At 45.2% G+C, this 14,044-nt stretch overlaps 1 protein-coding gene and 1 non-coding gene across 3 annotated transcripts in view; both read left to right on the top strand.

Annotated features, from left to right (window-relative positions):
- Nucleotides 1-14,044, top strand: part of wwtr1 (WW domain containing transcription regulator 1) — a 177,878-nt gene that overhangs the window by 84,244 nt on the left and 79,590 nt on the right. The window lies entirely within an intron of this gene.
- On the top strand, nt 2,153-2,225 carry trnak-uuu (transfer RNA lysine (anticodon UUU)). The gene has a single exon. It is a non-coding gene; the product is annotated as a tRNA-Lys (tRNA).

The raw sequence follows: 14,044 nt of genomic DNA, 5'->3' as shown, positions 1-14,044 counted from the left end.
GTCTAAATTAGAAAATTTAAGAGAGGAAGAGAACAGGTAAAATGCAGTCTTTTGCCCAGGAATCGGTAACCAGAAGTCATAGGTTTAAGGTGAGCGGGGAGGGATTTAATAGGAACTTGAGGGGTAACTTTTTTTACACAGGGGGATGGTGGAACGGATGGCTGGAGGAGGTGGTCGAAGCAGGTAGTTTTGCAATGTTTAAGAAACAATTGGATGGATATGTTGAGGGATGTGGGCCACATGCAAGGAGATGAGACTAGAGTGGGTGGGATGCTTTGGCTGGTCTGTGTGGCTCTCTGACTCTATACCACCTCTCCTTACAACTCAGGCACTAACATCCTTGTGAATCTCTGTTGCACCTGATCCAGTTTAATGACGACTAGAGCAAATTGACCAGAATTGCACACGGTATTCCAAATGTGGTCTTAGGAACATCTTGTGATGACAGGAAGGTAATCAGGGAGATGCCATAAGCCAGAGAGACCAGAGGTACAGATACATAGTTCACTTTCAAGAGATCCTCTTGTGTAATGGGAGGTCCATTCAAGAGCGTGATAACATCTGGGAGGAAACTGCTTTAGAATCTAGCAGTGCAATACTGCTGGAGAGGCTCATGCAGTATCTACATGAAGTAAAGATAACCAACATTTTGGACCCAAGACCTTTATCAAGCTATCTGCCAAAAGGCAGGCAGGTGTCCGACTGGAAAGGTGGGGTGTGTGGGAAAAGAGGGACGAGGGGCAGGAGAACAGGCTAACAGGTAAGAGGTCATAGGTAGATACTGTTGGGAGGGTAGAAGAGATAAAAGCTGAGGTGATGGGGTAGGGGTTAGCTTTCTGATAGGAGAGGGAATGGAAGGGAGTGGGAAGCTAGAGGGAAGGAGACCAAAGAGAGAGGCATGGAGGAGTCTCCTTTACTTCTTATAGATTCTGTGTGACCTGCTGAGGTTCTTCAGCATTTTTGTTGATTGCATTCGACCCCAGCATCTGCAGACTTTCTTGTTTAAGTTGAATCTAGCAGTGTTTTCAAAATGGTTTGATTGTGATGGGATGGAAAAGAGTTTGATTGTGATGGGATGTTGGGTGCTTTCCCAAGGCAGTGAGAAGTATAGACAACGTCAATGGAGGGGAGGCTGGTTTCACATGTATGGTGTTGCACATGTCTGCTTAATCTCCTTGGAAAGACTTCGGGAGCAGCTTGGGCTAATCCATTGACATACCTTATCATCTCTCGACCAGCCTCTCTGGGTCAGACACCCTGGACTGGATGGGTAATTATTGACCAACAAGAGGCATTCACTCAGTGGTCTAAAACATGAACTCTCCTCTCTCTCCATTGCGACTGACTGATCTGCTGGTGAAGTGCAGGGGGGGGGGGGCAGTGGGGGGGGGGGGGGAGGGAGATGTTAATTTGAGACAAAGGTTCAGACAAGGTGGGAATGAGCAGGGGGGAGGGGAGTAAAAGCAGCCTTGCCAAATCAGTCGACCATTCTACCACAGGAAATAATGGAAAAAATGGGGTTGGTGAGAAAGATGGGGGATGGAGGGGGTGTATAGTTTATTGTCCCCTTCACCTGCGTAGGTTTCCTCACACCCTCCAAAACGTACAAGGTTGGGAGGTTAATTGGGTGTAATTGGGCAGCATGGATTTCGTGGGCCGGATGTACCTTCTACCATGCTATATGGTTAAAATGAAAATGTACTTGCTGCAGCCACATAGGACCATCTGCAAGATACACCCACAACAATCATTTAAATTAAATGACCATGATATGGCAAGAGCCAGAAAAAGAGATAATAAATACAAAAGGTGTCTATTTCAGCAACTGATTTGCCATTTTTCATTGAGCACTTCTTTTTGCAAAAGATGTGAAATAGAGGTCTGATTTCTTTAAAGACCAGCAAGTGATTTTTCAAAAAATAGATATCTCACAGAGGGGGAAAAAATTGAATATAGGTTTAAAGGTGGATCAGCTTGATGACTGAAGCTTAACTGTGGGATACTGAGGGTGAAATATTGTTGTCATGTTCTCCAGCTGATTTTATTCTCCTTGTAAAGGTCAGATGTGTTGGTACAAACTCAGTGTTCCATGTAATTCCATGAGACTCCCCTGCAGGAGTCTCTCTGGGGCTCTGGTCCTATCCTTTATAGAGCCTGGATAGCTCAGCTGGTAGAGCATCAGACTTTTAATCTGAGGGTCCAGGGTTCAAGTCCCTGTTCAGGTGTAGCTTTTCAACCCAACCCTAAGATTTTTCACATTGAAGGGCTAATTTCTGTGCTGTGTATTTCCATGAGAATGGCAGACGATGAGAGAAGCTGGTGGGATGGGATAGGCAACTTTCATTGGGTAGAAATGGACAGTCAAAGGGTTCTGACCGAAACGTTGACAGGCCATTTCCACTCATGGATGCTGTTTGCTCAAGATTCCAGTGCCTGCAGTTTTTTCTCTGTGCATCTGTAGAAGCTGGAGTCTCATCTTCTGAGCTGATGTGCCCTGTTAAAGCTTTTGCGCTCACTTCCATTTAAGTAGATGGGTGGCAATGTTAGTGTAACGGTTCATGTAACGCTATCACCGCACCAGTGAATCCAGTGCTGTCTGGAAGAAATTTGTACATTTTTCCTGTGTCTGTGTGGGTTTCTTCCTGGTGATCTGGTTTCCTCTCACTGTTGCAAAGATGTATGGGGGGGGGGGGACACGGACAGTTAAATTGGTGTATTTGGGTAGCACGGGCTCATGGACTGGAAGGGCCCGTTACTGTGCTGTAGCTCTAAATTTAAAAATATAAAAAAGCTTTGGCTGACTGGCTGTTCTGAGGGAGTGGTGCTGCTCCAGGCCCGACATGGTACAGAGGAGCAATATTCCAGAAAGATGCCAGTCCCCTGTTTTGTTCCTCTTCTCCTATTCTAACTGCTGTACCCCTTCCCCCGTGCACCCCTGGCCTCTTTATACAACACTGGGACTTATATGAGAAGTGACCTTTGTGAGACCCTCTTATCAGTTGGAAATTATAACGAGGAGGAGGGAAATGCTCACCTTGGAAAGAAATTCTGAGACAGGGCTCAGCTATAACTTCTGGAAGCCTCTCTTTGAGAAATAAATTTAACATGTTCTTGTCAGAGATGGAAGCTTACTGATGAAGATGGATTGCACATGTGTTATGTTATTCAGTTGCAAGCAGCTTTGGAGTTGAGCAAGCATAATCAGAATTATGTGGATTTAGAAAAGAATAAACTACTTCAGGGAGAAGTGGAGCTTGATTAAATTGCCAGCAGCTTTTTAAAAAAAGATTTAGACTTCTCTTTGGCCACTTCCATCGCTCCGTGCCCCGATGTAGAGCCCACCTCATTTTCTTGACTGTGAAATATTTGACAGTAAGTAAAAAGGCAGACAATTTCTACTATAGGTCAGTGAATTATACAATGAGAACATATGAAATAGGAGCTGTAATAGAACATCTTGTTCCTCAGTACAATAGACAATAGACAATAGACAATTCCACTATTTTATAAAGCCATGGATGATCAGATCTTGGTCACCACCTCACTATCCTGCCTGTTCCCTATAACCCTGGACAAAAGGTTGAACATTTCTGCTTAACAGACTTCCAGCAATAGCAAGTTCAGGTCACATTTCTTGTCATCTGATTGCACAAGTACAACCTGATGAAAGCATTCTCTGGTCCTCGGTGCAAAACACGCAGACACACAACCAGACACAACACACATGCAAGCGCAAGTATTCATGTATATAACCATATAACCATATAACCACTTACAGCACAGAACAGGCCAATTCGGCCCTACTAGTCCATGCCGTAGCAAATCCCCACCCTCCTAGTCCCACTGACCAGCACCCAGTCCATACCCCTCTAGTCCCCTCCTATCCATGTAACGATCCAGTCTTTCCATAAATGTAACCAATGATCCCGCCTCGACCATGTCTGCCGGAAGCTCATTCCACATCCCCACCACCCTCTGCGTAAAGAAATTTTCCCTCATGTTCCCCTTATAATTTTCCCCCTTCAATCTTAAACCATATCCTCTAGTTTGAATCTCCCCCTTTCTTAATTGAAAAAGCCTATCCACATTTACTCTGTCTGTCCCTTTTAAAATCTTAAACACAATATAAATATTGCTTTGTAAATATGAGAGTCTCGGAATGTTAGTGTGAGCAGTTCTTTTGGTTGTTCAGCATTCTCACTGCCCTTGGGAAGAAGCTTTTCCTCAGCCTGGTGGTGTTGGCTCTGATACTCTGGTATCTCTTCCCCGACGGGAGCAGCTGAAAGATGCCGTGTGCAGGATGGAAGGGTCCTCAATGATTTTGCGCTCCCTCTTCAGACAACAATCATGGTAGATGGGGGTTGGGGGGGGCGGTGCGCGGGGGAGGGAGACTCCAGTGATCCTCTCTGATACTCTTAATGACCTGCGGATTGACCTCCGAGCGATATAAAATCATGATGGACATAGAGAAGGTGATTGGTGACCATCCCTCGTGTAGGATAGGGGAGTCTAAAATTAGAGTATAGATATAAGGCAGAAAGATTTAATAGGGCTTTCCCTCCCAGTTTGCACGTAATCATTAGTTATAAATGCCTTGGAATGAACAGGGTTGATCAGTACCTCATACTCCTCATTCCACTCACCTTTATTTCCACCTATTGCATTGGATTAGTGGCTTGGAGATGTTCTTAATCCTGACTACTCGAGAACTCTCCTCAATGAAATTGTTTGTACACCACATCTCCCAAATGCAGTTTGTGCCAAGGCTCTTCCCTTGTGAATCTTCAGGAGTCATCTACTGCATCTGGTGCTCCCATAGTGGTTTCTTCTACGTTGGAGAGACTGAAAGATCACGTCATTGAGAATCTCAGCTCATTTCGCCGCAATAGCGTGGATTTCGCAGTGGCCAGCCACATCAATTCCCTGCCCCATTCCCATGCTGATGTGTCTGTCCATGGCCTCCTGCACTGCCAGACTGAGACCACCCACAAATTGGAGGAAGAAAACCTTGTCTTCCACCTGGGCACCCTCCAACTGGATGGGATTAACATTGACTTCTCCGTTAAATCCCTTACCTTCCCATCTTAATCCCCGTCTCCTCTAGTTTTCTCTCTCCCCTCCCCCTTTTTCTCTGCCTCCTTTCATAGAACCAGAATTATTTCTCTCCTTTCCTCTTATCATATCCAATTAACATTTTTTGTCTGTTACTCTGGACATCTCCCCCTCCCATTCCTCCCCCTTTTTCTCCCCTGTCTTTATTCAGACATTGGCCTGCTTATACTTTGAAGAATGACTCAGGCCTGAAAAGTTGATAATTTTATCTTTTTTTTTTTTTTTTTTATTTTTTTTTTTCACACCATAAATCACAATAGCCATGATATACACTTTTTCTTTTCCACACATTTACAGTGACTTTTTCTCCCTCCCCCCTCCCTCCTCCCAAGCCACCCCCCCACCCCCCCCCCTCATCCATTTTAGGTATACAATCTAGGTTGCATTAATTCAGTTAGACAATGTTGTCATTCAACAGAAATACACCAGAAATTCTACTGAGTCCATTCTTTTCTTTTCTTCTCCTTCCATCAACTTAGGTAATGTTTGTTCCCGGTAGGTTTTCGCTATTGTATTTAATGTAAGGCTCCCATACTTGTTCGAATATTTCAATATTATTTCTTAAACTATATGTTATTTTTTCTAATGGAATACATTTATTCATTTCTATATACCATTGTTGTATTTTCAAATTATCTTCCAATTTCCAGGTTGACATAATACATTTTTTTGCTACGGCTAGGGCTATCTTGACAAATCTTTTTTGTGCATCTTCCAAGTCAATTCCAAATTCTTTATTTTTTATGTTACTTAGGAGAAAGATCTCTGGATTCTTTGGTATATTGTTTTCTGTTATTTTATTTAATATCTGATTGAGATCATCCCAAAATTTTTCTACTCTCTCACATGTCCAGATTGCATGAATTGTTGTTCCCCTTTCTTTTTTACATCGAAAACATCTATCAGATACTGTTGGGGATAATTTTATCTTTACCTCCTGTGGACGCTGCGAGACCTGCTGAGTCCTCCAGCATTTCTGTGTTTTTACTACAATCATGGCATGTGCAGACTTTCATGTTTCACTCCAAAGCACCTTACAACCAGTAATGTACTACTACTTATGAAATGTAGTCACTGCTACGGTGCAGGAAACAACTGCCCCTTTAAACAAGTGACTTACCCTCCATTTTCCCCTAACAGGTTCCTCATTATAGATTTGCAATCGAAAGGATTTTGGCCTCAGCCGCTATGAAGCAACAAAGGGGATCTTGTCTCTTTAAGTGGAATGTACGTGCACTTCTGCAGTTCAGTCCGAGTTTATTATTTGAGAAAATTATATGCAGAAATGGTTATGTGACTGTATCATTGTGTGAATGGTTGTTTTGTATTGTCCACATACTTACTTTCTTGTGTTCTACAATCTGGTCCTGTTCAAAAGCAGTGCATGCAGAACAGAGCTTGTAAATGTGTCCTTTTAAAATGTGGTTCGAGGTGGGTGGATTTGACGGCTCCTATATTTACCAGTGGTAGTCAGTGTGAGGTGCCTCAAGAAATAAAGAGGTTGCCTTTCATAGATTCAGCCAATGTGCAGGCAGCAGAAATGGTGACCAAGCAATCTCATTTATTGGTGTTGATTGAAGGTTAAATATTGGCCAACACAGCAGGAAGAAGTACCCTCTTCAGAATAGCGCCAGGAGATAATTATACCTGGCCAGACCTCGGATAATGTTTAATTTGAAAGACAGCTCCTCCAACACTGCAGCACTCTTTCACTACTGTACGATAGGGGTCACCACTGTTATGTGATCAAGGATGCGATTTGATTGGAGACTGGCTCATGGGAACCGGGCATTGGAGCTGGCATTCGAGAGGGTGCTGAGGTCGTGAAGGGCTCCTGAACGCTTCCTGATTGGATCTGGAGATTGGGTTGCCGATGGAGTGAACAGGGGTCTGTGTGGCTGCGGAGACTGTGGGAGAGCTGGAGGTGAATCCACGGATGCTCAGTGACTCTGGAGGGACTCTCTTTTGCCTCTCTTTCTATCATTCTTTAGAGGGCGCTGGGTGACATCTCTTTGTCTGCCGTATAACAGGCAGAGGGCAATTTCATGTAATAGTACATGTTCTGTACTATTACATGACAATAGAGGAACCTTAAATAATGTACAAAGGTAAACAGCAGCATCCTCCAATTCAACTATTTCTTAAATGACTTCGAAAATGTTTTCCTCTTTTGCCCAATGTGGAAATATCAATTCGCTGAAGTAGAACACCCTCACCCTTTCCCTAAATTTATCTCCCACCTTAAAAAAACTGACCTGCACCTATGCTTTCCTGGACGTGTTCTCCATATTACTTAGCATTTACATTTTAAATTTAAACATACAGCACGGTAACAAGCCCTTTCAGCCCAATTACCTACAACGCTCAGTACATCTCGAACCGTGGGAGGAAACCAGAGCCCCCATGCAGACACAGGGAGAGTGGGATTTGAACCCCTTACAGACAGTGTGGGATTCGAACCCCAATCTTGATCATTTGCACTGTAATAGCGTTGCGCTAGCCACTCTGCTAACCGGGCGGTCCACAATAACTTCAGGTGAATTCTCACTCAAAATCAACAAGCTGACGGAGTAAGGAGTACAAGAGGTATTGTTGGCCTTTGTTAGATTTTAAAATTACTTTTTAGAGTTAGAACATGGTAACATACCCTTCTGGCCCATAGCCTGAATTGCCCCAATATCTACAACACTTGCACGCTTTTCGGAAGGTTGGAGGAAACCGTTGGATTCGAAGGGTTGGTGGCTCAGTAATAGTGTAGGCTAACTGTGCTGCCCATTACAAGAAGGTGGGTTTGGGTACAAGAGTAAGGTCTTGAGTAATGGGCATTGATGGGACTCTGGATGATTGGAAGCACACTTGTATTCAGCCGGTTTTACTGAATACATGAAGGTATAATTAATTTTCCAATGAACCCAGTGAGGTTTACGAGGAGAGGGAAATATACAGATACCCTGGAGCTCAGCCCTGGCTACAAACCAAGCCACTTTCCCGATCCCTGGTACTCCAGAGTCCAACCCCACCTCCAGCTGCATATCTGGCCTGCAGTCCAGACCCTGGTCCCAAGAAACAAATCCCAATTGTGCTTTGGAACCCTGTCTTGCATTCCAGACTAATGAGTGAACCGGGTGATGAACAATCAAGATTACCAAAGAGTAAAATGGCCTCCTGTAGGAAGTCCAAAAATCCAGATGCCAGAAATCCAGACCACCCGAGAATCCAGACTTTTTGAATACTTTTGAACCTTTACCGGGCTTTTCTGTGCATGTGTGCGTGCATTTTTATTTTTGTTTACAACTGCTCATTTTGATAAATGAAGTATGCCAAATTGCTAACGAATAAATAAATGAACATTGACCTGTTCAGTTCTTCTTTATTCCTCCTTGAATTTTAAAAGTACTGCCCGAAGATCCAGAAAATCCAATCCCCCTGAGCAGTCCAGATTTTTGGAAAGAGATGGCATTATGCCCACTAACAATGTATATTCCCTTCTGTGGACTGTTCAGAATTTAGGAATTGCCAGTATGGGCACTCTTCATTTAAGTTGAAGAGTATAATTACAATACTCAATCTGACAGCTCGTTCCACGTACCCATGTTGAAACTTTGCCCCTCTCACCTTAAATCTATGTCGTCTTGTTTAAGACCCTCTCTCGATGGCTTGAAAGGCTGCACGGCTTCAGGTCTGTGCTGAACCATTCCATTAGTTTTTTTTGCTAAGTCAGCTGAACACCCAGTGGAATGTTGAATAAAAAGTACGACGCTTCTCAAAATGGAAAGTGTACAGTCAGGTTTTTGGTTTGTTTTGATTTGGGAAAGGTGGAGGGGAAAGGTCTTGGCAGCTTCCATGGAAACAGGGCCCAATGTAATTCTTGCTGGCAGCAGCTGATTTATGCTGGGGAGGGCGGGGGGGGGGGGGGTGGTGATAAGTAAGGGTCTATAGATAGCTCTTAACAAACACCAGCTGTGCTGGGTGCCTGGTGCACATACTCCCCACTGGGTTAGCTCAAGGTTGGCGGGGAGAGCACAGGGAGGGGGAGAAGGAAGAGACTTGCGAGAGTTGATTGGAGCCACCCAAAGTGCTTTACAACAGCTGCTGACGCTGGGAAGAGCTGGCTCTGAGTTCATGATGGCAGGAAGTATTTTCGGAACACACTAATAATAGACTTGTAAATGTGCTGCGAAGGTGGTAAACCCTTTCACATTTGCTAAATAGTCCGGAGACTGCACTAAAAGTTTAGTATCCACCTCGGATTAGTGTTTGACTTGTGCTCATATCAAATTTTAGTTTCTACAGAGAGTTGATCTGGAGTTCCCAGGAAATTTCCTTCGACGTTTTCAAGATTTCAAACACATACACTCCGAGTGTATCTTGTGAGGCGGTGTGTGTGGAAGGGTACATTTGCATTTATGACATTATTGATTTGGGTGGTCTATCACACAGATTACATGAGTGGCATGGCTGCCAATTCTGATTGGACATGCTGCTTGAAGTTCCAGCACATGATCTCCTTCCACTCGTTCCACGCCCTTGCATGAGTCACTTGACATGTCCTCTATTTATGATGCACCACCCTTTCATGGCCTCTGGATAACAAACAGATTATTTGTTATCTGTTGGCTTATTCAACCCCTCCTTTCCCATTTTCTCTTCAGATCAGATACTATTTATTGCCATGTAATAAAACAGAAATGTAATATTACACAAAGTCATCTTTAGTCTGCCACCAGAAATGGTGGAGAAGGAGGGCTCAGGCCCGAAATGTCGGTTATATATCTTTACTTCCTATGGATGCTGTGATTTCTGTGTTTCTAACCACAATCATGACATCTGCAGACTTTCGTGTTTCACTGCAAAAGAGAGTCTTCCCAGAGTCACTGAGTGACCGTGGATTCACCTCCAGTGTTCTCGAACCTGAGGCCAGATCCAAACTTTTGACACGACGAAGAAGTCTTCAGCATCCGGGCCTTTCAAAAGCCTTTGTTGCTCTCAGCTCCCTCTAGAATCTCAGTTCCGCTACCTGGTTCTCATGAACCAGTCGGCAGCAGCCCCCAGCCTGGCGTGTGTCCTGCGACCTCGGCACCGGCAGCCCCCAGCCTGGCGTGGGTCCTGCGACCTCGTCACCGGCAGCCCGCAGCCTGGCGTGTGTCCTGCATGGTTAATAACTGATCAAGGGAATTGTTTAAAGAAAATTAAAACAGCACACTATTTATTTCAAATGTTGTTATTTCCTGATGGCTTTTTGGCAGTGGTGTCTGGGGATTAATAATGAGTTCTTGGAGACTGTGGGATAATCATGCAAAGTTGGCAAAGTTCATGGGGTGAGTGAGCCAAACTTGGCCAATATTGGTTTCTGCAAGACATTATCTGGCTGTCTCAGTGCAATAGGAGGCTTGGAGGACAGTTTTTGGGTAGGGTGGAGTGAGTAGAAAGTGTGGGTTTGTGAGGGAATCGTGGAAGAGGGGTTCTCTGTAACAGGGACCATGTTGGTTTTGGATCTGTGGCCAGTGGGGGTGTCACAGAGCCAAGGGGATTTGAGTCAATCTCCGAAATTCGACCCACTTGACCTGCCCTATTTCTTTGGCAGATCCAAATAAAAGTCCAAACATCAGCTGTAGTGATTGGGAAAGGCAAAATGAAAAACCTATGGGCTTATGAAGAAAGCAACAAGGTAATAAGTCATAGGGCTCGGCAGCGCTTCCGACCAATTTGTCTACACAGACCAAGCTGGTCCTATCAACCAGCATTCAGCCCTCTACCCCTCTTCGGAACAGCTAGATAGTTTTCTTTCCCCAAAGAATCAATATAGTTAGGATGGGTGAATGGCCTCATTGTATGCTAAAAAGACAGAAATGCTGGAGGAACTCAGCAGATCTCGCAGCATCCATGGCAGTTAAAGATGTATTAAAGATTCTTTTATTGTCTTGTAATAAAACATAAAATGCAATTTGACTGAAATTTCTTTTGGTCAACAGAAAGGCAGATAAAGATTCTCATCATGAGCAAAAATAGTCTGAAGCACTTCTTACAGTCAGAGATAGAGAGGCAGAAGGGTATCCCCAGAGACACTGAGTGTCCATGGATTCACCTCCAGTGGGGCTGCAGCCTCCGCAGTCACACAGCCTTCAGCAACTTGCTCTCCAGATCCAATTCTCTGACACGATCAGGAAATCCTCCGCACCCTCGGCACCTTCTTGCGTCTTGGTTCCAATATCTGGTCCCCATTCAGCCAGTCTCCAGCTGTCTGCAGCCTAATGGGAGTCCCTTCACTGCAGTCGGCTGCAGTCTGAGTGAGTTCCTCGCCTCGGGTTACTCGCAGCCCGCCCATCGCCTGTGTGTTCTTCAGCAGGTCTTCTGGCATGGCCACTGTCCCATATCTGCTTCTCCATATCAAAATGGGGTGGGGGAGCAGACTCCCCACTTTCTGGTGCCTTGTGCCAGCCTCCTGCTTCCCCAGAGGGTGCAAGCCCTCGAGACCACTGCCGAACACAGGCGCCGCCATCTTGGACCCAGTTGAAGGATTTTAAAATAAATCGCCATTGGCTCCTTTAACAGGCCGTTTAAAGCCTGTACTGACGGACTGGGTGGTTGGGTCCCGAGAGAGAGTGCTTTGTCTCCGCGCCATTTGGGTCCACACCAGGGGCACCACTTCCGTTACAGCCGCTCTGGCAGTGCCCCCATTTTTTTTTCCTACCCAGTGTGTTTTTATTATATAATCAAGATTTCAGGCCTGAGCTCTTCCTCAGTGAATGGTATCTGTTCTGTGCCTTTACTACATCAATACCAGGGATTAAAGACTTTAAGTTACCCAAAGCAATTGGGTTGCTCACAGAGGGAGGAGATTAGAAGGAGTTCAGAACTTGGCAGGGTTTTAATAAAATTTGTAGATGCTGGGGCCTGGAGCAATGCAGAAAGTTGATGGTGACACTCATCAGGTCATTCAGCATCCATAGGAGGTAAATGGCAGTTGTCATTTCAGGCCTGAGCCCTTCATCAGGAATGTGGAAAAGCAGGTAGATGGGTGGGTGGAGGGGGAAGGATATAGGCTAACAGATTAGAGAAGTGATAGGGCTGAGAAGAGTAGTGCTCTGTTAGGAGAAGGAGGGGAAGGGGGTGGGGAGCTGGCGGAAAGAAGACAGACTCCATAAGACCATGTCATAGGAGCAAAAATAGGCTATTCAGCCCATTGAGTCTGACCCATCATTTAATCGTAAGCTGATCCATTTTCCCACTCAGCCCCACTGCCTGTCAATCTCCCTATAACCTTTGATGCCTTGACTAAACAAGAACCTGCCTTAAATACATCCAATGCCCTGGTCTCCACAACAGCCTGTGGCAACAAATTCCATGAAATTTCTACGTGCCTCTGTTATAAGTAGATGCCCTTTAATCCTGAAGTTGTGTCCTCTTGTCCCACCTTGGAAAACATCTTTACTACACCTACTCTATCCACTCCATTCAACGTTCAAAATGTCTTCTTTCTCCCCTACCTGAGGAGAGACACCCCTACTTTATTCAGGCGTCTCCCTGTTTTTCCACATTCCCGTCTGAGGGCTCAGGCTTGGAACGTCGACTACCATTTGCTTCCCATGAACGCTGCGTGACCTGCTGATCTTCTGCAGAACATTTTGAAGTGCCTTCCATCCAATGACACGCCATGGCCAGCTGAAATGGAGGGAAGGTGGCAGCCAATTTATTCTGCGGCATCTTGACAGGAGCCAGATCACGCAAGCAAAACAAACTGGCAAACCAGGAGCAGGGATGGGTCAGCGAACCAATTCACAAATGCCCTATATACCGGACAAACTTTTCCAAGTGTGCTCACATTAGTAGCAATGAGCAAACATCGCACTCTTCCCAAACTGCTCCGATCAGCCACCTCAATGTACATCAAACCAGAGTGGGACCAGGCCATCCTCAATCATGACCAAACCAGAGTGGGACCAGGCCATCCTCAATCATGACCAAACCAGAGTGGGACCAGGCCATCCTCAATCATGACCAAACCAGAGTGGGACCAGGCCATCCTCAATCATGACCAAACCAGAGTGGGACCAGGCCATCCTCAATCATGACCAAACCAGAGTGGGACCAGGCCATCCTCAATCATGACCAAACCAGAGTGGGACCAGGCCATCCTCAATCATGACCAAACCAGAGTGGGACCAGGCCATCCTCAATCATGCCCAAACCAGAGTGGGATTAGGCCATCCTCAATCATGTCCAAACCAGAGTGGGACCAGGCCATCCTCAATCATGCCCAAACCAGAGTGGGACTAGGCCATCCTCAATCATGTCCAAACCAGAGTGGGACCAGGCCATCCTCAATCATGACCAAACCTGAGTGGGACCAGGCCATCCTCAATCATGCCCAAACCAGAGTGGGACCAGGCCATCCTCAATCATGCCCAAACCAGAGTGGGACCAGGCCATCCTCAATCATGCCCAAACCAGAGTGGGACTAGGCCATCCTCAATCATGTCCAAAACAGAATGGGACCAGGCCATCCTCAATCATGACCGACTGCCTCAGAAGAAGGTGTTCCTCAGATTCCAATACCCCTTGTTCCATAATGTATCCAATTTCTTGGTGGGATGCCTTGAGAATCAGAATTTATTGCTGTGGACATGACATAAAATTTGTTGTTTTGTGTTAGCATTTCAGTGTGAATTTTGCTATAAATTACATTTCAAAAATAGATAAATAGTGGAAGAAAATAGGAGTAAGTGGTTCATTGTCTGTTCAGAAATCTGCTGGCAGAGGGGAAGAAGTTGACCTTGTAATATTGGACGTTCATCTTTGGGCTCCAGTACTTCTTTCCCGGTGGGGGCAGTATGAAGTGGGCGTGGCCGGGTTCATGGGGGTCCTTGAGGATAGAGGTTGCTTTCTTAAGACACTCCATCGAGGACATTTACAAGAGGCAGTGAAGACTGGT

This window comes from Narcine bancroftii, chromosome 9 (genome assembly GCF_036971445.1).
Source record: "Narcine bancroftii isolate sNarBan1 chromosome 9, sNarBan1.hap1, whole genome shotgun sequence".
NCBI lineage: Eukaryota > Metazoa > Chordata > Chondrichthyes > Torpediniformes > Narcinidae > Narcine > Narcine bancroftii.
Note: the sequence above shows the minus strand (reverse complement) of the source record. Positions and strands in the feature narration are given on the sequence as shown.